Source organism: Erinaceus europaeus, chromosome 8 (assembly GCF_950295315.1).
Source record: "Erinaceus europaeus chromosome 8, mEriEur2.1, whole genome shotgun sequence".
Taxonomy (NCBI): Eukaryota; Metazoa; Chordata; class Mammalia; order Eulipotyphla; family Erinaceidae; genus Erinaceus; species Erinaceus europaeus.
In genome coordinates this window covers 98,989,420-99,011,188 of record NC_080169.1, presented here as the reverse complement: position 1 = coordinate 99,011,188, position 21,769 = coordinate 98,989,420, and the positions used below count along the sequence as shown (strand labels likewise).

General features: G+C 44.3%; 1 long non-coding RNA gene across 1 annotated transcript; it reads right to left on the bottom strand.

Annotated features, from left to right (window-relative positions):
- Positions 1-743: 743 nt before the first annotated feature.
- On the bottom strand, positions 744-2,074 carry LOC132539794 (uncharacterized). Its single transcript, XR_009551088.1, has 2 exons — positions 1,900-2,074; positions 744-1,426 (listed from the first exon to the last, which is right to left on the bottom strand). It is a non-coding gene; the product is annotated as an uncharacterized LOC132539794 (long non-coding RNA).
- Positions 2,075-21,769: the final 19,695 nt, after the last annotated feature.

Genomic DNA, 21,769 nt, shown 5'->3' with positions numbered 1-21,769 from the left:
CTGGCTGTGCCAGAGCTGAGTTGACTTTCTGGCCCTCGCCTTCCATCCCTTGGGGGAGAACTCAGTGAAATGTTCCCGAAGCCAGTGTCCTTGCTCAGCAAGGAACTGATTGATGGTGGCTGGGGTAGGTTCTAGGAAGAGCAAGGCCAGAGTGTGTTCTTGGGAGGACAGGGAAGCACCCAGGGATCTTGTGGGTCCCCAGATGGGGTGAGTGGAATGAAGCTGAGAGAAGAGGAACTTGTGATGCAACAGGAACAAGTGGAGACTGGGGACAGAGGAGGCAAGAAAGGGAGGAGGAGTGGAGAGGAGAGGCTCTTGTGCCAGATGTATGTGTGTGTGTGTGTGTGTATACACACACACACACACACACACACACACACACACACACACACAGGCTCATGCTAGCATGGTTACTAGGACACTGCTCAGCTCTGGCTTTTGGTAGTGCTGGGGATAGAACCTGGAATCTGGGAGCCTCAGATAGAGGAGTCTATCTCCATTTCTCTCTGTCTTATCTAACAACGGCGACATCAATAACAAGAACAATAATAACTACAACAACAATGAAAAACAACAAGAGCAACAAAAGAGAAAATAAATAAACATTAAAAAAAAGTCTCATTCTTGTCAGTAAAAACTTAGAAGCAACCCAAATATCTAATGACAAATGAATGGCTAAGAAAATTGTGGTCTATGTTATGCCCAGATGTTCAAGTTCTGATCTCACTCAAAGAAGATCAGAATCACATGCAATAGCAAGAGCCTTTATTAGGAAGCTGAAGCTTAGGCCGCTGACACCCTTCCAAGCAAAGGGAGAGTCTGCGACCCCGATCACTTCTTGTTCCACCTTTTTATAGTTATCACAGGGTGGGCACAGGTGGAAGTATTCACACAAAACAAGGAACAATTGGCCTTGGGCCAACAGCTGCTCTCAATATTTGGGGCCCCCCTCCAACCCCACATTCCCCCCTTGTCTTTTTGTAACTTTTAGGGCCCAATCTTGGGCCAATCTCTGTTTCTAACTACTGTCCCGGTATCAATGGGGCATGAGGAGCAGTAGTAGCAGGAACGAAGATCAGAGTCACCAGGAGAGAAAGAGTCTATAGAGTCATGAGCAGACCAACCGGAGCTTGAGTGGGTGTTTGGGAACAGACTTGAGTTGCCATCTGGTCTTGAACTCTTCTGTCTCTGCTGCACGAACGTGGAAGTGGTGGATCCACAAGCCGATACCATCCACCTTCAGGGCTGTGGGGGTGGCCAAGATGACAGTGTATGGTCCTTTCCACCGGGGCTCAAGTGTCTCTTTTTGATGGCGTCTCACCAAGACCGAGTCTCCCGGCTGGAAGGGATGAGGGTTTGGAGGGGGTGCAGCTTCATATATTGCTCTCAGTCTTGGCCACATATGCTTTTGGACTTGAGCTATTATCTGTAAAGAGGCAAGCAGGTTCTGATCATTAATATCAGTGAACAAGTCTGACCTCATATTTTCCAGGTTTCACCTCAGTGAAGTCTATCTCTCAGTAGGCACCTGGTCTGGTATTATTGTCCGTAACTGGCGTTCTTCAGGTGTTTCTCGGTTGTTAAAGACTTTATCCACTACTGCCAGTAGTTCCTGTAAAGACTTATCTGCTAATTTATCTATTTCCGGAAGTTTTTTTCAGATATCAGGGGCAGCTTGATTTATAAAAGTTACAATTACTGTTGACTTATTTTCTGGAGCTTCTGGATCTAGGGGAGTAAACATTTGATATGCCTCCATAATTCTTTCTAAGAAAGCAGCTGGGGTTTCTGTCTTTTCTTGTTGCACACTACTAACCTTGGCCAGATTAGTGGGTTGGCGTGCCGCTGCCTGAAGACCACCCACCAGAGCCTGGCGATAGACCCGTAGCTTCTCCTTACCTTCAGGTGAGTTAAAATCCCAGGTGGGTCTTATCAGAGGGAAACCAGCATCTATCAGGGCTGGGTGTAAGGTGGGGTTCCCATCTGCCCCAGGCACACGTTTTCTGGCTTCCAAGAGGATCCTTTCTCTTTTCTCTGTGGTAAAAAGAATCTGTAAAAGCTTCTGGCAGTCATCCCAGGTCGGCTGATGAGTGAAAACAACAGAATCTAATAAATCAATGAGTGCTACTGGTTTTTCTGAAAACCTAGGGTTCTGTATTTTCTAATTATAAAGGTCACTAGTGGAAAACAGCCAATACTGCATTAATTGTTCGCCATTCTTATTTGGGGATCCTAGGGCCTGAAGGGGCAGGACCAACGAATCAGGGGTTCTCTGGTCTGTATGGGCTCTTGTATGAGGAGGGCTCTGAAAGTCCTGGCCTGCTGTCGGGGGTTCCTGTGGGACTGGGGGAGGTTGAGGTTGGTAGGGAGGAGGATACTCTAAGAGGTCTTCTTTGGGACCACCTTGGAGAATAGGGTAGGAGGGGGAAGTGAGAGGAGTGAGAGGGGGCTCAGAGGGGGGCAGCAAGTCGACGACAAAAATCCTTCAAAGAACGGTAGGTCGCGAACCCTGTGGTGGAAGAAAAAGTTTTAGCCAATATGGGGGATTCTCTACCAGATCCTGCCAAGTAAGGATCTAAGAAATCTGGTCCGGGTGTCCTGGATGTCCTAAGATGACATCTTTGGTGGCATAGATAATAGGCAGGTCCCAGGTTCCTTCTGGAGGCCAATTGATAGAGAAAGCTGGCCACTTATTTTGGCAATAAGTGATCATCCGGTCTTGTTTTACCTCCAGATCCAATTTATGAGCTCTGTATTTAAATTTTCTAAAATGATTCAGGATCATAGACAGAGGAGTCGAAATAACCTGACTCCTGACTTTGGACCTAAACATAAAACTGATAGAGACAACACACACAAAGAAAATACAGAGACAACTCACATAAAGAAAATACAGAGACAACATACTCAAAGGAAACTCCAGCGGCCCAGCCGCCAACACTCTGAACCAACAAATGGGAGGACAGCCTCTTGCCACTTCCCTACAGATGGGAGGATGGCCTCTTGCTGCTGCTTCCCTACAGATGGGAGGACAGCCTCTCGCTGCCACTTCCCTACACATGGGAGGATGGCTTCTTGCTGCTGCTTCCCTACAGATGGGAGGACAGCTTTTCTCTGCTTCGTGGGCGTGACCCACTCTCCCCTTCCAAATTTGCGAGGGGGATCCAATCCCCTACAGCAGGGGTTGAGACGTCTCCCAGGACCCTGGACCCAGAGCCGCCCAATGTGTCCGCCTTCAACTCCAAGGGTCTCTCGCTACAGATACCTGAAATTTGGCCAGTCCTGAAGGCTCAGTGAAGCTGGCGTTCTTTTAGTGAGATGGGGATCCCGGATGAGCCCCCATGTGTTATGCCCAGAAGTTTGAGGCCCGATCTCACTCAAAGAAGATCAGAATCACATGAAATAGCAAGAGCCTTTATTAGGAAGCTGAAGCTTAGGCCACCGACACCTGTCCAAGCAAAGGGAGAGTCTGTAGCCTCTATCACTTCTAGTCCCACCTTTTTATAGTTATCACAGGGTGGGCACAGGTGGAAGTATCCACACGAAACAAGGAACAATTGGCCTTGGGCCAACAGCTGCTCTCAATATTTAGGGCCCCCCTCCAACCCCACAGTCTATATACACAATGTCTATATACACTACTCTGCTGTTAAAAATGATGAAGTCATCTTTTTTGCCTCATCTTGGATGGAACTTGAAGGAATCTTGTTAAGTGAGAGAAGCCTAACATCCAAAAATAGAAGGACAAATACCAGATGATCTCACTTATAGGTAGAACTTAAGAAATAAGGGTAGAAAGGGAAATCAAAGGGAAACTTGAACTGGGCCTGCTGTATTGTGGCAAAGAAAAGGGCTCTGGGGAAGGAGGGGGCAGGGAGGGATGGAGAGAGCACTGGTGTCCTAGTGCTCTCTCCATCCCTACCCTAAGGCTCAAGGACTGGGGGAAATATAGGCTCTATAGTGGAAATATGGTGGTGGAAAAGGACCTAAGTTGGGGCTCAGAGTCTTCTGCAGATACCTATCATGGGGAGGTGAGTACCCATGTGTCCACAACTGTACTGTAAACCATTAACTACCCAATAAAATGATATAAAAAAGATTGCCTTAGTTAATTTTATGATTCCTTAGAGAGGGAGAAAGAAAGAGAGCAGAGCACTACTGTTCTGATGCTCTGTTTTGTTTCTTGTTATGCAGAACAAGGAATCGAACACTTCTGAGTCACTTCTCAATGGCTGTAAATTGATGCTTTATTTTATTTTATTTTATTTTATTTAAGAAAGGAGACATTAACAAAACCATAGGATAGGAGGGGTACAACTCCACACAATTCCCACCACCCAATCTCCATATCCCATCCCCTCCTCTGATAGCTTTCCCATTCTTTATCCCTCTGGGAACATGGACCCAGGGTCATTGTGGGATGCAGAAGGTGGAAGGTCTGGCTTCTGTAATTGCTTCCCCACTGAACATGGGCGTTGACTGGTCAATCCATACTCCCAGTCTGCCTCTCTCTTTCCCTAGTAGGATGGGTCTCTGGGGAAGCGGAGCTCCAGGACACATTGGTGGGGTCTTCAGTCCAGGGAAGCCTGGCCGGCATCCTGATGGCATCTGGAACCTGGTGGCTGAAATGAGAGTTAACATACAAAGCCAAACAAATTGTTGAGCAATCATGGACCCAAAGGTTGGAATAGTGGAGATGAAGTGTTGGGGGGTACTCACTGCAAACTCTAGTGTACTTCTGTTTTCAGGTATATATTTTGCCCTAGTTTATGGATATATGTGAACATATGCTCTATCTCACGGAACCTGGTCTATATCTAGATTTTGGGACTTTGTTAGGAAGTGAACCACGTGGGATGGAATTAGAGAATACTATGAAAGGAAAGGTCTCACCTGAGTAATGAAGCTGAAGGGTTGTCATTCCACACTTGAAGTCTCTGGACGCAGTCTGAGCTGAAGCATGTTGAGGTGGCACTCATTGCGCTGATTAGGTTGCAACTGGCGGATGCAATATTATTTGATATGAATTGGGAGAAGCATGTGGGAAAGTGGGCCCTACCCTAAGGCTCAAGGACTGGGGGAAATATAGGCTCTATAGTGGAAATATGAGTTTCTTGCTGTATTAGGGTTCAAGAAGACAATGGATAGTTATTGTTATCATCATATTATTTGGTAATTGGGTTAACTTTGAAAAGTCCCTTTGTTAGGGTTTGCTGTATAGTACCCAGTATCTTGTATATAGCTGTGCCACCAGTTGCTTCTGATCTACCTGGTCTAGGCTTTTGAGAGAGTCCGCATATCAAAGACTCAGCCTATATGTTAAAAAGTCTCAGTCTGTGTTTTAAAAAGTTTGAGACATACAATCAATTTTTCCCCCTCTCATATTAATTAAATAGTGATTTATATGACTACACTTTAATAGGAGTGTTCATAGATGCCATTCCCACCACCAAAAGACTGTGTCCTATCCCCCCCCCCCCTGCCAGCCCAGGAAGCCACATGTCCACCCTCCCCCTCACCACAGGGTTTTTACTTTGGTGCCAAATTGATGTTTTTCATGGCATTGAACTTAAGAAACCCATGGGACTGGGCTTATATACTCTCTCTCTGGTCCTTTCTATTTATTTTGCCCTAGCCAGGCCCACTTTACACTGTAGACCCAAGTTGTTTAGGTCTTGGGAGCCCAGTACAGCAGGGAGGCATTGAAGCCACAAATTCTGGGGAGGCAGGTAGTGTGGAAAGCGTGAAGGAGGAAAGTGACCCGGGGGCCATGAACCTTCTGGAAGCAGGGCTCTGATTCAAGCACCTGGTCCTTGGGGGCCCAGTCTGGGCCATGTGGGTGTCCAGTGTGGACATTCTGTGCTTGGGTTGTGGCACCAGTTCCCTACTCTTTGGCAATCTGAATACTTGATGAACGTTTCAGGCTAATTTTTTCTTCCAAGGCATTTGTTTTGGATCATTCATGTCTGGTGCATAAGATATCAGTTTTGATTCAACATATTTAAGACTCATTTTTTTCCCCTCTAGACAAGACAAATTGAATTTGTAGCTTCCCATATGGGGCTTTTCATAAAAGATTGGTGCTGGGAGGCAGTAGGCTTCCAGAGTGATGTCATCTGATTAATTCTGGCTTTTTCACCCCCTTCTCTTCCCAACCCCCCCTTTTATGGAAGGCAGGTTGCTGATATTCCGACTGGGAGAAGGTATGATTGGGTTTTCTTTTTTTCCCCAGGGGAGAAAAACAAGTCCTTTCAGATGGATGAGCTTCTGGTATCTGCTATTTTATTTTTTCCTGCTTCCTGGCAGAAGCTTCTAGAATAGAACCCTCCCTGCATTACATAGACCGATCTTCCTAGGAAGCCTTGCGCCCAGCCTGGAGGGAGGTTAGGTGACTGGGCACTTCTCTTCTGGCCAGAGCAGGCTTTGACAAGCTCCATCCTGTTCAGCTTAGGTCCATACCAGGGAAGGACTTTGATATACAACAACCCCAGTGTTGAGGACCGACACAGAGTGGGGCTTTCTAGGTGCTTCCGAGATGGGATTACTTTTCTTCTGGGTACTTTGTCCTGCCCAGCTCTTTGTGTCCTGGAGACAGGGTTGAGGGGTGGGCAGCAGACCCCCTCTTAGAGGAGGCACTATTTTCATTATCTTGTGGTCTGCTGAGAATGCAGGTTGTATCTGAATGAGAAGCATTACCTGGATGTCTCCAGGACTGAACAAGAAATTGAGGGAGGGGGGCAGCTAGGGAGGTTCCTAGAGAATCTCCATTCCATGACAACATTTAGCCCACTGCATTCTTTTGTTTTTATTTTCTGCTTTACCTGAGAATAAACCAAAAGCCTCACACATGCATGGTGGCATTGTGAGTGGCCTCAGCAGACTGTGTTTCATTCATTCATTCATTCAAGAAGAGAGAGAGAGAGAGAGAGAGAGAGGAAGAGACACTACAGCACTCTCCACCATCCACAGAGAAACCATGGTGCCATCCATAGTGCTTCTATGTGGTGCTGAGGCCTGAATGGCAAAGTGCTGGGTGAGCTACCTTCCACCCCCTGGATTCCTTTTCTTTGATAAGGAGCCGAACCTATGCATCTGTGGAGGCCAAGAAAGCCAGCCAGCTGGGGCTGGGTGGTGGTGCACCTAGTTGAGGGCACATGTTACAATGTGCAAGGACCCAGGTGCAAGGACCCAGGTTCAAGTCCCTGGTCCCCACCTGCAGGAGAAAAGCTTCACGAATGGTGTAGCAGTGTTGTAAGTGTCTCTTTCCCTCTCTATCTCCCCCTCCCATCTCAATTTCTGGCTGTCTTTATCCAATAAATAAAGATAATAAATTAAAAATACTAAAAGAAAGAAAGACTGCCAACTGTCTCTTAGATCAACGTTTTCAGCTGGGAGAACAGGCACAAGGGAAAAGGCAAGGAGGTGGGTGGGGGAAGCTCCCAGAAGACCAGACTGCAATTTCTTTAGTCTGGGCTTTCTCCAGTATTCCAAGTTCTACAATCGCAGAATCTCCCTCATCTATGCAAAACGTTCAGATGAACTTTTTCCAAGATGGCCAGAGCAGATTTTTTCTGTGAGTGTCTCCTTGGTATGTGGGACCAAGGTTAGTCAAGGCCCTTGGGCCTTGAGAGAAACTATTACCACTGCATTAAAGAATACAATTGTCTAGATTTCAGGACACTTCCAGAAACAACCTATTTCTCAGGGAAACTTCTCTTGAGACAGAGCAAATTGCTAGAATCCTATGATATCACTCCCTCCTGGACATATGAGATTCCTTCTTTCTTTTTGATGCCTCAGACCCCAAACCCCATTCTTTTTTTTTCCTTTTCTTGCCCTAGTTGTTTATCGTTGTTGTTATTATTATTGTTGTTGTTAGATAGGACAGACAGAAATTGAGAGAGATGGGGAAAATAGAGAGGGGGAGAGAAAGATAGACAGCAGCAGATTTGCTTCACTGCTTGTGAAGTGAGCCCCCTGTAGGTGAGGAGCCGGGGGCTCAAACTGGGATCCTTATGCCAGTTTTTGTGCTCAGCACCATGTGTGTTTAACCCGCTGTGCTACTGCCCCCCCCCCACCAATCTCTTTCTTCAGCTCAGGATATGAACTAATATGATATTAGTTTGCTCCAGTTGCTTTAGAATTTTCAGTCACATAAAATTTCCACCTGGATGTTGTTCAATGTACTTTTTTTTTCTTCTTACTAAACTATCTGATGTTAATTTGTTTGCTCTTCCAGCCCAAGAATTCCCCCAAAGGGGTAGGGATGTTTTCTCTGTGCCCTGACACCTCCCTATCTGTGGCCCAAGTCCCAGTCCTGCCTAAGGCCCAGCTTCCAGCCCCTTGGTGGAGAAGGGAGCTGGGTCACTTGGAGGAGGACCAGGGCAAGACTGAATCATAGTGTGGTCTCCTGGGTGTTTTTCCTGAGTCAAGAACTGTTCTTTCAGGAGCTGCTGGTGGTTGTGGTGGTGGGGTGACCGGAAGTGTTGGCATATTGGCTGGACTCTAGCAATGGTGGCTGTCTCCTGTGTTTGTGTTTTGGACCTCCTGAGTTACTGTAGTCTGCACTCCGCAAACTGACCTTAATGCTGAGGATTTAGCCCTTACTATGGCATAGGATAAATAATAATATAGTTATTATTTAATAATAATATAATTATATAATAATGGCAATGCCTTTTTGTCTGGCTGATGGCATAAACAAGTACAAATCTATTTTTTCCCAGAAGCCTCTGTGTCAAGAGCACTGTGACTCTGGCCCAGTGAATGATGCCCACCGTTGCTGTGTGAGTCATGTAGCACTGAACAAATATGAACTGACCAACTACAGGAAAGAGAAGTGGGAGCTACCCAGGACTTTCAGTTAACAGTCTGCTCTGCTCTCTTTTTACCTGGTTGCCTGTGTTTGGAACAGGTCAGTCTCTTTTTACCTGGGTGCCTGTGTTTGGAACAGGGTGTGTGTATGTGGCAGCTTTCTGCTTATTCAAATGACCCTTACTGAGAGCATCTAGGCTGTGAGCTTCTGCTTCACCTCCCTTGGTGACTATTCCATTTATTTATTTATTTATTTGTTTATTTATTTTTATTTATAAAAAGGAAACACTGACAAAAACATAGGATAAGAGGGGTACAACTCCACACAATTCCCACCAACAGAACTCTGTATCCCATCCCCTCCCCTGATAGCTTTCCTATTCTTTGTCCCTCTGGGAGTATGGACCCAGGATCATTATGGGGTGCAGAAGGTGGAAGGTCTGGCTTCTGTAATTGCTTCCCCGCTGAATATGGGTATTGGCAGGTCAATGCATACTCCCAACCTGTCTCTCTCTCTCTTTCCCTAGTGGGGCAGGGCTCTGAGGAAGCCAGTCTCCAGGAATAACTTCCCAGTCCCAACACCAGCAGTTGAATCTCTCCTAGACTTGTGCACTCCATGCCTCACTCTAAACAACTTACTTTTTCTCTTTTCAACATTTTCTGATGACATTTCACTGACCTGTGACCTTACACACTAATCATCCCAGGTTTAAATTACTTCAAACCTGACTATTTTTGCAATGGTAAAAGACCCATCTCAGTGGCTGGTCTGTGGTGCACCTGGTAGAGTGCACACATTACCATGCACAAGGATCTGGGTTCAAACCCACATGCCTTCCCTGTAGAGGGGAAACTTCTTAAGTGGTGGCATGGTGTTGCAGGCGTCTCTTTCTCCCATTACCAATTTCTTTCTGTTTTTATGGAAGGGGGACAAAGGGAAGAAAATGGCCACTAGAAACAGTGACTTCGTTGTGCAGGCACTGAGCTCCATTTATAATCCTATTGGCAAAAATTAAAATAGGTCAGTCTTGGGCTGGTGAAATAACTCACTAGGACAGTGTGCTACTTTACCATGTGCAGGACCCAGGTTCAAGCCTGACCCCCACTGCAATGAAGGAATCTTCAGTGCTGTGATATATATATAGTCTTGTTAAATAAATGAAACTTGAACAAATGCCTGTTTATTCCTTGCCTCTGTTTTCCTTCTGCCCAAGGCAGAAAAACTGTGACCAATCACTTCATCTTTCTAAGTATGTTTCCATATTTAAAGTAAGTGAACCCAAGACCGCCTTTGTTTCTGTGAGGACAAAGTACAATAAAATGTGTGAAAGTCCTCTCTAGAAGATGAGATAATATCCCACTGTACATTATGGTCATCGTACGTATTGTAAGGCATCCAAGTCAGCCATGACTCATGGCATAAAGTGTCAGTGGCAGGAGTTCCACTATTAGGGAGGGGGAAAAAGAAGCCAATTTTACTAATGGAAAAAAGTGACCCCAAGACATAGCCAAGAGACCAATAAAGTAATCCCAACAAGAGCAATGACTTTGGGTGATTTCATACTAAGGTCCAATACAGTTTAACTCACAACAAAAAATGCTCCCCAATCTAATCAGGAAAAGCTCTCAAAGCCAAGGACAATTGTTTTACCTGCTTGCAAGTCAGGGTGTCCATCTTCCTTCCTCCTTTCCTTCTTTCTTTACTTTTTCCTTTCTTTCCTTCTCTTTGTTTCCTTTCTCCATTTCTTGCCCTCTCCTTTTTTCCTTCCTTCCTCTCTTCCTCCCTCCCTTCTTTTCTCTCTAGGGCCTTTACCACTCTAGGCAGATAGAACATGAGATAGAGAGAGGGAGAAACAACAAAGCACTGACGCTTGTTCCAGTGCTGTAGTACTCCCATCTGTACCATGGGGGCTTGAACCTGGGTTATGTGTATGACAAAGCAGGCACCCGACCAGGTGAGTTATCTCATTGACCCCAAACATTATTATTATTATTGTTGTTGTTGTTTTATTTGAGGTTGTGTGTGAAAGCTAAGAGTCGATCAGAATTAGTTTGGGTTCTTAGTACAAAAAGGGGTCAACTTGAGTTTCTTCTCTTTCCTCTCAGAAAGAAACCCAGACTGGATCCAGGCTCTGGAAATCTGTCAGGAATCAGATGAGTGAAGAAAGAGAAGCTCAGGCATTCCTGAAGGGTCATCTGTTATTTCTGCCTTCTTGGAATTCACTCTTCTCTATTTTATGGTCATAGGATGTTCCTTTTCTTTGGGAAGCTATTCTTTCCCCATCCTCATTCCAAGTGAGAATAACCCCTTCCCCAGTCTTTGGGATGACTCAGATCTGACCAGTCATATTACTGCATCCACGGTGATTGGTTCAGCAAGAGTCATGTGATCTGGGACAATTAGAGTCAGCCCTAGGACTTGAAATCACTAGACTGCAACTACATTTCCTGACTTGTCAAACTAGATAGTTATGAGCCTGGAGTTTTTGGTGACCACTTTTGCCACCACCCAAGAATTACTCCAGTGTCGGTGGAAACAGAGTTGGGATATCATGAGTTTTTGTCGACATAGTTTGAGTTCTGGTACAACCACATGGAAGAGACAAAGCAGGGCAAAAAGACTTGAACTGAATCATTTCAGAAGGCCCTGAGGCACAAGAGCTGCTTCTAGTTGTCTAGAAGAGGTGGCTAGAGACCTCAGCTCAGGACTGATTGGTTTGCATTTATAAGGCATACTCCTTTGTAGGGAAATTGTGAGGATATCGTTGAGTGTGGTGGGACCTCCCATTGAAAGATGGGTGCCTGAGGTGTACAGTCACCCTGTTAGTCTCTCTCTAACAAGAGATTGAGCATGGGAGAAAACGGCCTTCAGGTTTCAGTTCACCTGTCAGTCTCTCAGCCTCACAAAACCCTGAGCCCCCTGATACATAGCTTGCTTCCTTGATCACAAACCGGATGGTTTTCTTATTCAGAGGTTACCAGAAGTTTACCTTCTTTGATTGTATGTGACCCATATATCATTGTTCTGCTCTGTCAAACTGTAACTAGGGACATTCTCCTTACTCCTCCACCCCTTCCGGTCCTTTAATCTTACATGATCTATCTTCTCTCTGCCCTTGAGACCCCTCTCTGTCTGCTGGTTATTGATAACACTATTTTCCTCATTGCTTTGAGCAATTAAGCCCCTTGTTCAACATTTGCTAAGAATGCTCTGACCTTTTCCCAACCCCTTACCTCTCTCTTTTCTCCCAAACTATATATGGAATATACATGTTACTTCCTCCTATGATCCCTTAAAAACCTTGCTTTGCTGCTCAATAAACAGATCGTTCCTAAAACATGGTCTCTGGGTCATCTCTTGTTGTGTCATTAGCAACAGACACTGAGTGAGTCCTGTAAGGCTCTACCCCTGCTGCCTCAGGTTACATTCTTCTAGGCCCCAGCATCTGGTGTATAACAGAGCGGGTTTGCTAGGAGTCTGTGCCCGAGAAGAGGCCTCCCCACAAGAAGGAAAGCACTCCTTGGAGACTTGCTGGCTATCTGGAAGAACTACTTAACCTTGGGAGAAGCAGCCGCTTCTCTGTCTATAAGGCCCCAGCATGTTAAATTATCAGATAAAGGAAAAAACTTTTTTTTTTTCCTCAGCAGGACACCTGTTCATCTGTGGCATATGGTGGTGCTGCGTATTGAACTCGGAATCTCTGAGCTTCAGGCATGAAAGTCTGTTGTGTAATTCACAGAGATAGCTCTCTGAACCAGTATCAGAAAATTTAAAGCATGCGGAAGGGAGTCAGGTGGTAGCATAGTGGGTTAAGTGCACGTAGTGCAAAGCGCAAGGACAGGCATAAGAATCCGGGTTCAAGCCCCCAGCTCCCCACCTGCAAGAAAGTCACTTCACAAGCAGTGAAGCAAGTCTGCAGGTGTCTATCTTTCTCTCCCCTCGCTGTCTTCCCATCTTCTCTCTATTTTTCTCTGTCCTATCCAACAATGATGACATATCAATAACAACAATAATAATAACTACAACAATAAAAAGACAAGGACAACAAAAGGGAATAAATAAATATTTTAAAAAATAAATTAAAAAATTTAAAGCATGCTTGAAACCCACCACATAGGAGGTGATATGGCACCTGAGGTGCTGTAGTGTCTCTTCCTGTCTCTTTGCATGAAAAAGTGGCCTAGAGCAGTGACCTTGTGCATGCACATACTCTGGTATCACACATATAAAACAAAAGCTAAGTTAAAAAAAACAAACAAAGGGGCTGGGTGGTGGTGCACCTGGTTGAGTGCACATGTTACAATGCACAAGGATCTGAGTTTAAGCCCCCATCCCCATTTGCTGGGGGTAAGTTTTACAAGTGGTGAAGCAGTGTTGCAGGTGTCTCTCTCCCTGTCTCCCTCCCTCTCTCGATTTCTGGTTGTCTTTATCCAATATATAAACAAAGATAATGGAAAAAATAAGCTTGATACAGCTGGGACGTATCCCAACTCCACGTGGTGGTTCATCTTTTGGGCGGTCTGTCTGGGCATGCTCCTTGATGGAGACTTCCAGCACTGAGAGAGGACAAGCCTTAGAGTGCAGCATTTTTCCAGCCATCCTTTGGGCAGACTGTGTCTAATAGCCACACTCAGAGTCAGCATGACACTGTCCCATTGGACAGAGTTTATCTCATAACCATACCCAGAGTCAACATGGCACTATTCTTTGGGCAAAACTTGTCTCATAGCCATTCCCAGAATAAGTTTGAAAGAGACAGGAGGTGAGACCTATGTGAACCACCACTCTGCTCACACAAAGCTGTCCTATGGCTCTCCTATTATGAGACTAAGCCGAAGATTGCCATCTGCTGAATTTTACCGTTCGTCTCCAGTTTCCTCCAGTCCTGTCCACATGGCAAGGTTTTTGTAAACTTATCTGGCTGGGGATCTTCTCAGTGGACAGATGGTCCATAATTCTGCCTCTTTACATGTTTTCCCTCTTGTTCCTCAACCTAATGGTGTAAATACAAAGTGCATACGAGCTCTGGAAGCCAGATACTCATTCAGCCAACAAATATTTGTTTTGTATCAATTCTTTGCCAGGATCTGGCTAAAGTACTGCAGATACAGTGGTAAATAAAATTGGCTCAAAGGACCATCCTTACAGCTGGGGAGGTGGCACAGAAAATAAAGTGCTTGACTTGTAAACATTAGGTCAGGAGTTCAAGCCTGACATCAAATGTGCCAAAGTAATGTCTTAGTTCTCTTCCTCTTTTCATAAATAAATAAATGAAAAGTTAAAATAAAATTTTATGCAATTTATTTCATAAATAATGATTATCAAAGAGATTCTCATGCCTAGGGCTCCAATGGCCCATGCTCAATTCCCTGCACCACCATAAGCCAGAGCTAAACCATGCTCTGGTAAAACAAGCAAGTAAGCAAACAAACACATCATTGTTGCCTGTGAGGAGTGTGTGTGTGTGTGTGTGTGTGTGTGTGTACACATAACCAATTCAGACTGCACACTCCTCAACTTGAAGATAGTAACATGACCAATAAGTGTCTTTCTTGAAAGCTTCCCCTGTGGTGGGAAGGAATAAGATTTGCAAGAGCAAACAGAAAACAGCTGAAGATCTAGGCCAGGGCTGGGCAGATAAAGATAGCTATAGACCCAGTCTGGCCATTACAATTCAAGGGTGGTTCAGGTTCCAATCTTCAGATGTGAGCTTTTGGGAAAGTTTTTTTTTTTTTAATTATCAAAGTTCTGTGCCCCCACCCTTCATATTCATTTTTTTAGAACTATATTTTCTTTTTAAAAAATATTCTTTATTTATTTATTCCCTTTTGTTGCCCTTGTTGTTTTATTGTTGTAGTTATTCTTGTTGTCATCGTTGTTGGATAGGGCAGTGAGAAATGGAGAGAGGAGGGGAAGACAGAGGGGGAGGGAAAGATAGACACCTGCAGACCTGCCTCACTGCTTGTGAAGGGACTCTCCTGCAAGTGGGGAGCCAGGGACTCGAACCGGGATCTTTAAACTCGGCCGTGCACTTCACGCCACGTGCGCTTAACCCGCTGCACTACCGCCCGACTCCCCCACCCTCCATATTCTAAAGATAAGAACCACCATAGTTCTCACTAAGTCTTAGAAACTGTTTGCTTCTGTGTTCTTTGTCTCTACTCCTGTTTGTAATTTCTTTGTCTGGTGTCTACATGCTGAATCCTTACAGCTATCTATGGGTCTTGCCTTACATATAATGGTTGCTTATGTGTTAAAAGAATGCTTAATGTGTTATCTTCTGATTCCTTGTTCTAGCCCTTTCTAGTTAATCAGGTAAAGATCACATCAAAGATCAATGTACTTACAGACATGCTGTCTATTAGTTTTAGTCTCTGTGAAATGGAGTGAGTTATGAATGGGGTGTCCACCTACTCTGATTTCCTTAGGATAGACCCAGTTTATAATGATTATATATATATTAATAAAGAGACTAATATTTAAAAAAAGCTTTGCTTCTGGATTTTTGTTTGTTTTTGCATTTTCTTTGCAAGCTCATGTGTTTCTGTTCTCTAGATTCTACATATGAATGAAACTATTTAATAGTTGCCTTTCATCTTTTTACTTATTTTGTAAAGTTCTGTTTCCTAAGACTAGTGCTACACATGCCAGTGTTCCCTCACCCAACACACACTTTGTAAACAGTTGGGGTGAGCCTGTAAGGGTTGACAGTTCCTCAGGAATTATGTGGGGAGAACCCCACCACTAAGAATAACAACAGGCGCAAGAGTCAAGGTAACATCAGGAAAGGGTTTTTGTTTTGTTTTGTTTTTACTCATCTGTGATGTTCCTTGGGGACACCTGCCTGAGATGTGTCACTGGTCTTTGAAAGAAAGGCTTGGCCTACTGTTCTATTCTCCAAAGGGAGGTTGGATAACATCCTCTACTTGCCACTCGAGGAAGATGGGTCTTGAGATTAGGTCAACCTGGAATTTTCCTAGCCGTGACCACAGAATGCGAGACCCATAGGGATGCAGAGGTTACATAGGCTCCTGTGCTGAATATGGGCCCCAGATCAAATCTATGGGGTTTACAGTAATAATATTTATATACTTTTCCCATATTTGGTAGCTACTCTCTTCCCTGATTCAGCTTTCTAGTCCCTTTTCCAACTATGACACCATCTCTCCAGACAATAACTTGGATCCACCTGCATATCAAATTTCAGGCTCAGGCAAAAACTAGTAAAGTCATGGGCCCCTTGGAATATGCCTAAAACAGACTAGCTTTTTCCAAAGTGGAGACCTCAAATCTTCATCAGCAATATTCTTTCCTTTAGGTTCATGATTACTCAACAATCTGTTCTGCTTTATATCTTAACTCTTTTTCAGCCACCAGGTTCCAGATGCTACCATGATGCCAACCTGATTTCCCTGGGCAGACAGCCCCACCAATGTGTCCTGGAGCCCTGCCTCCCCAGAGCCCTGCCCCACTAGGGAAAGAGAGAGACTGGGAGTATGGGTCAACCTGTCAATGCCCATGTTCAGCAGGGAAGCAATTACAGAAGCCAGACTTTCCACCTTCTGCACCCCATAATGACCCTGGGTCTATACTCACAGAGGGATGAAGAATAGGGAAACTATCAAGGGACGAGATGGGATACGGAGTTCTGGGGGTGGGAATTGTGTGGAACTGTACCCCTCTCATCCTATGGTCTTGTCAATATTTCCATTCTATAAATAAAAATTAAAAAAAAAAAGGAAAGGCCCTGCCTGAGCCTTAGCTGTTCTTAGAGATGAGCTTGAGAACCTTCTGAAGTGTCCCTTGGCTTGCATGCTCAGAATCTCTAGACATTTATGATGAGGGTATGAAATCTAGGAGTGGGGTGGGAGGTGCATAGGGAGGCATCTGAAACAAGCCAGTGGGGAAATCAAGCCAGAGCCCCAAAGAACTGAAGATGGGGTGAGGGATAATGCTTTCTTCTCCTTCTTCCTCTCCTCCTATTCCTCTTCCTCCTCCTTCTCTAATCACTCAAAATGGAAAAGACAGGCACCTCATTTTCCTTCTCAAATGATCCAATGGCTTTTCTCCCCTAACAGTAGATTTTCTATAGCCTGTTAACTCAAAGTGGTTATACCACAATTTCTCTTGAGAAGGGAAAAGGCAGGGGTGGGGGGGGGTGGGTCCTTGGTTTCCTGGGGCTCCCCAAGGCCCAGCAAGGACAGGAGGCCGGAGCTCAAGGCTCTGGTTTTAGCTCCTCTGGCATTTTACTGCCCCCCAGGAAAAATGACCTGCCTCTCCTACATCTCAGCTGGCTCTTACTGCTCTTACTTCCTCTTTGTTTGATTTGTTAAATCTCTGTTTAGCTCACTGTTTCACACCCACACCGACAGCCTGCTGTCCCCCAAGGCCCTGGGACATCTGCCAGGCAGTGGAATCAAATGTGACTTTAAATATGACTCAGCTCCCCCATCATATTCTTAGCCTTTCTCTTTCCTTCTCCTTACATCCCTTCCTTCCTCCCTTCCTCCCCTCCTTCCTGGCAGATGGGAGACTGGACTAAAGGACCTTCATTCCCAGATGAGCCTTCTAGAAAATTTGTCCCAAAGTAGAGGACCTGGTATAATGAACTCTTATGTCCTTATCACTCAGCATTAAAAAATTGCCCGTATTTTGTTGATCTTGTTTACCCATCAGTATGTGTCTCTACATATTCTTTTCAAATGATTTTAAGATACATCCTAGATATCATTGCATTTCCCACATTTCAGTTTGAATTGCTAAGGAATAAGCAAACATAACACACACACACACACACACACACACACACACACACACACACACACACTACCAACCCAGCGAATAAGCTTAACAAAGATGCTGCCTGACCATTTAAAACAGACTTCAGATCCAGTGTTGGTATTGTCTTAAAGGTTTTTTCTTTTCTTTTCTTCTCTTCTCTTCTCTTCTCTTCTCTTCTCTTCTTTTCTCTTCTCTTCTCTCCCTCTCTTCCTCTCTCTTTCTCTCTCTCTCTCTCTCTCAGTTGGTCTGGATACAGCTCTTTGAATTCTGAGATGAGGGAGTAGCTGAGCCAATTCTGAGTGAGCAGAATTCTAATAAGAAGTTTAGCCTTTAATGGTCTGCACTATTTCCTGGCTTTCTGCAGAATTAGCTTAGATATAAATTAATAAACTTGATACACAGATTTATTCATTCCTTTGGGAACCAAAGATGAAGGGAAGGATAGTGCTGTGCCAGACATTGTGCCAGGCACTGGGCGAGGTGACCCTGCCCGAAAAGGTTCCCAGGAAAAGGGTGAACTCTTAGGAAAACAGGGGCTGTGTGAGGTCTGGGGAGAAAGCAACAGTCACTAGGTGCCATCATTGTAAAAATGATGTTTTTAAAAATTTATTTATAAAATAAAAAATCAACAAGACCATAGGACAAGAGGGGTGTAACTTCACACAATTTCTACCATCCCCTCTCTTGAAAGTTTTTCTATTCTTTATCCCTCTGGGAGCATGGACCCAGGATCATTATGGGGTGCAGAAGGTGGAAGGTCTGACTTCTGTAATTGTTTCTCCACTGGACATGGTCACTGGCAGATCAATCCATACTCCCAGCATCTTTCTGTCTCTCCCTAGTGGGGTGGGGCTCTAGGGAGGTGGGGTTCCAGGACACACTGGTGATGTCCTCTGTGTAGGGAAGTCAGGCTGGCATCATGGTAGCATCTGCAACTTGGTGGTTGAAAAAGCAGTAAGATATAAAGCAGAACAAATTGTTTAATAATAAAGAACCTAAAGGTAATAATAGAGCAGATGAGATTTGGATGTCTCCATTTAGTAATATGCTAGTAGGTCTCCAAGGGACCCATGACTTTACTAGTTTTTGCTTTAGCTTGACAGCTGTGAGGATCAAAAAGGATGTTTTTTGTTTGTTTGTTTATTTTTTAACAGATGATGGCTAAAGAAGTTATATTCCATGGATTAATACTCTGCAATAAGAAAAAAGATTTTGTCCTTTGGGACAAAAATAGATGGAACTGGAGGTAATTATACTTAACAAAGTAAATTAAGGGGGGGCCAGGTGGTGACACACTGAGTTAAATGCACATAGTACGATTGATGCTCAAGGACCTGCCTGCATGAGGACACGGGTTCAAGACCCTGCTCCCCACCTGCAGGGTGGTCTTTTCAGGAGTGGTGAAGCAGGTCTGCAGGTGTCTCTCTGCCTCTTTCCCTATCTCCCCCCTCCACTTTCAATTTTTCTCTGTTCTATCCAATAAAATGGAAAAAAAATTGCCGCCAGGAGCAGTGGATTCACAGTGCCAGCACTGAGCCCCAGGGGTGGGGGGAGATGATTTCACTCATATGTAGAATCTAGAGAACTGACACATATGAACTTTCAAGTAACAACAGCAAAAAAACAAACAAACAGACAAACAAAAACCAAACAGAAACAAGCAATCTATTTTTAAGACTTTTTGAGGACTATGATGGTTATCTTTGGGAGGTGGGAGGGTGGGGACACAGAACTTTGGTGCTGAATGTGGTGTAATATTATAATCTTGTAACCTACTATTAATCACAAATAAAAAAAATGAGTGGTCTGGGAGGTGGCGCAGTGAACAAGGCTTTGGACTCTCAAGCATGAGGGTCCAAGTTCAATCCCCAGCAGCACGTGTACTCTCTCTCTCTCTCTCTCTCCTATTATTTCTCATGAATAAACAAATAAAATCTTTAAAAAATGAAAAAATAAGAAGGTTGTCTTATGCAGAAAATATTCATTAAGTGGGAGCCCTTAGATTTGACCAGATCTTCCCTCTAGTCAGTTACTAGAAATTCATTTAGAGACTGAATATTTGTGTTCCCACCCATAGTCATGTGTTCAATCTTAATGCCCAAAGCAATGATACTGGGAGTGGGTTGGGAGGGCTTCCTGGAGGAGGTGGAAACAAACCCTTATGAATGCCATCAGTGCTCTTAGAGAAGAAACACAGGGAAAACATGCAGTCTACATGGGGTTGGGTGGTAGTGCTCTCAGTAGAGCACACATATTATCTCCATTTCCCACCTGCAAGGCATGGGTAAGCTTTATAAGCAGTGGAACAGTGCTAAAGATGTCTCTATCTCTCCCTCTCTATCCTTGTCTCTCACTCTCTGTCAAAGAAAGAAAATGAAAATGACTGCTGGAAATGATGGTGGAACAAAGTGGGCACCAATTCACAGCAAAACCCTGCTGACAAAAATAAAATAAAATAAAAAGGCAACCTACAAACCAGGAAGTGGTTCCTCACCAGTTCCAGAATTCTACCATTATGTAGCTTTGAGGGCCACATAGCTCACTTTTTTTTTTGTTTGTTTCTGTTTTTTAGATTTACATTATCTATTTCATGAGAGGGAGACAGAGAGAGTAAGAAGAGGCCAGAACAGCATTCTGCCATATGCGGTGTTGGGGTTTGAACATGGGCCCTCATGCTTGTAAGTCCCGAGTTCTACTGCTATGCCACCTCCCAGGCTATAAAGCTAGATGTATTTATTTATCTAATTATGAGGCTGGTGAAATAGCTCTTTTGGATAGTAGCTCACTTGGTTCAAGCTAGGCCCTTGATGCATTGAAGGATATTTTGGTGCTGTGACCTCTTTAACTCTCTCTCTCTCTCTCTGTCTCTCTGCTTCTACCCCATTTTTTTATTTACTTATTTATTTTTCTGAGAAAGAGAAGAACCAAAGCAGCAGTCTGTCACATGTACTGCTGCTGCTGCTTGAACTGGAGACCTCATGCATACAAATCTAGTGCTTCTCCCACTGAAACACCTCTCGGGTTTTTTTCTTTGTTTGTTATTTTGAGGTTGAGAGCACGCAAAGCACTATTTGGCATATGTAGTGAAAGGGACTGAACCTTAAGCATGCAAGTTTTATGTCTGACCCTTAAGCCATCTCCTTGGCAACTCTTTCTTTCCCAGGCCCTACTATCCTTATGTAGGAACCCCGAATTCCCAGGACAGGGACCCCTCCCTGGGTTGAGGACAGTACACAAGAGAATCTAACCCTTGTGGATTTGTGTAATCAGACAACCCCAGACTCAATCCTGATGTTAGAAGCCTAGGATAAATGATTCTAGATCCCTTCAGGATGATGGTGTGTGGTGTCTTTAGTAAATGCGGTTGTTATGAAAAGCATTGGGGGCAGACTCTTCTGTCCTGCCTGTTGACCAGATGCTTGTGCCACTAAGACTCAGTGAAAGTGCTGCCTCTGGAACTTGAATGTGACCAAATTCTGCCCCAAGACTCTGCCAGCTGCTTGGCAGGTGTGAACTTCTGCCTCCTAGGAGTGTGGGGGTACTGAGAATATAGAAGTGTGGGGGAATATCCAGAAAAGATATATAAGCATGCCAGGTTTGCACTGGACACAGGCTTGTATAACCCATGGCCTAATTACTCTGCATGACCAGAAAAGATCTGTAACTCATCAAACACTGATGTAATGGTGCCAAAGCTCTAAAAAGTACCTGGCAACCACCAACTGATGCATGATGTGAAAGGGGGGGGTACATAATTTTCTAACCATTGTAGCCATAAATCTGCTGAAATTTCTTTTTTTAAAATGATTTTATTTATTTATTAATGAGAAACATAGGAGGAGAGAGAAAGAACCAGGCATCACCCTGGTACATGTGCTGCCGGGTACTGAACTCAGGACCTCATGCTTGAGAGTCCAATGCTTTATCCACCTCCTGGACCACTGAAATATCTTTTAAGAGTTTTATTCAGGTGAGATCTTGAATGTTAGAGGAGACTTCTGGCTTCACTTCCCTTTATCAGTGGCATAGTCCTAAGCAGATTTTCCCACTCCATTTGTTCTTCTTATCAAAATGTTCTGTTGTTTGATGATACAAGCTATCTTAAAATTCCTTTGATTTGTCTTGAACGAATAAAAGGCAAGAGACTCAATGAGAGGAGCTTCACTATTTACT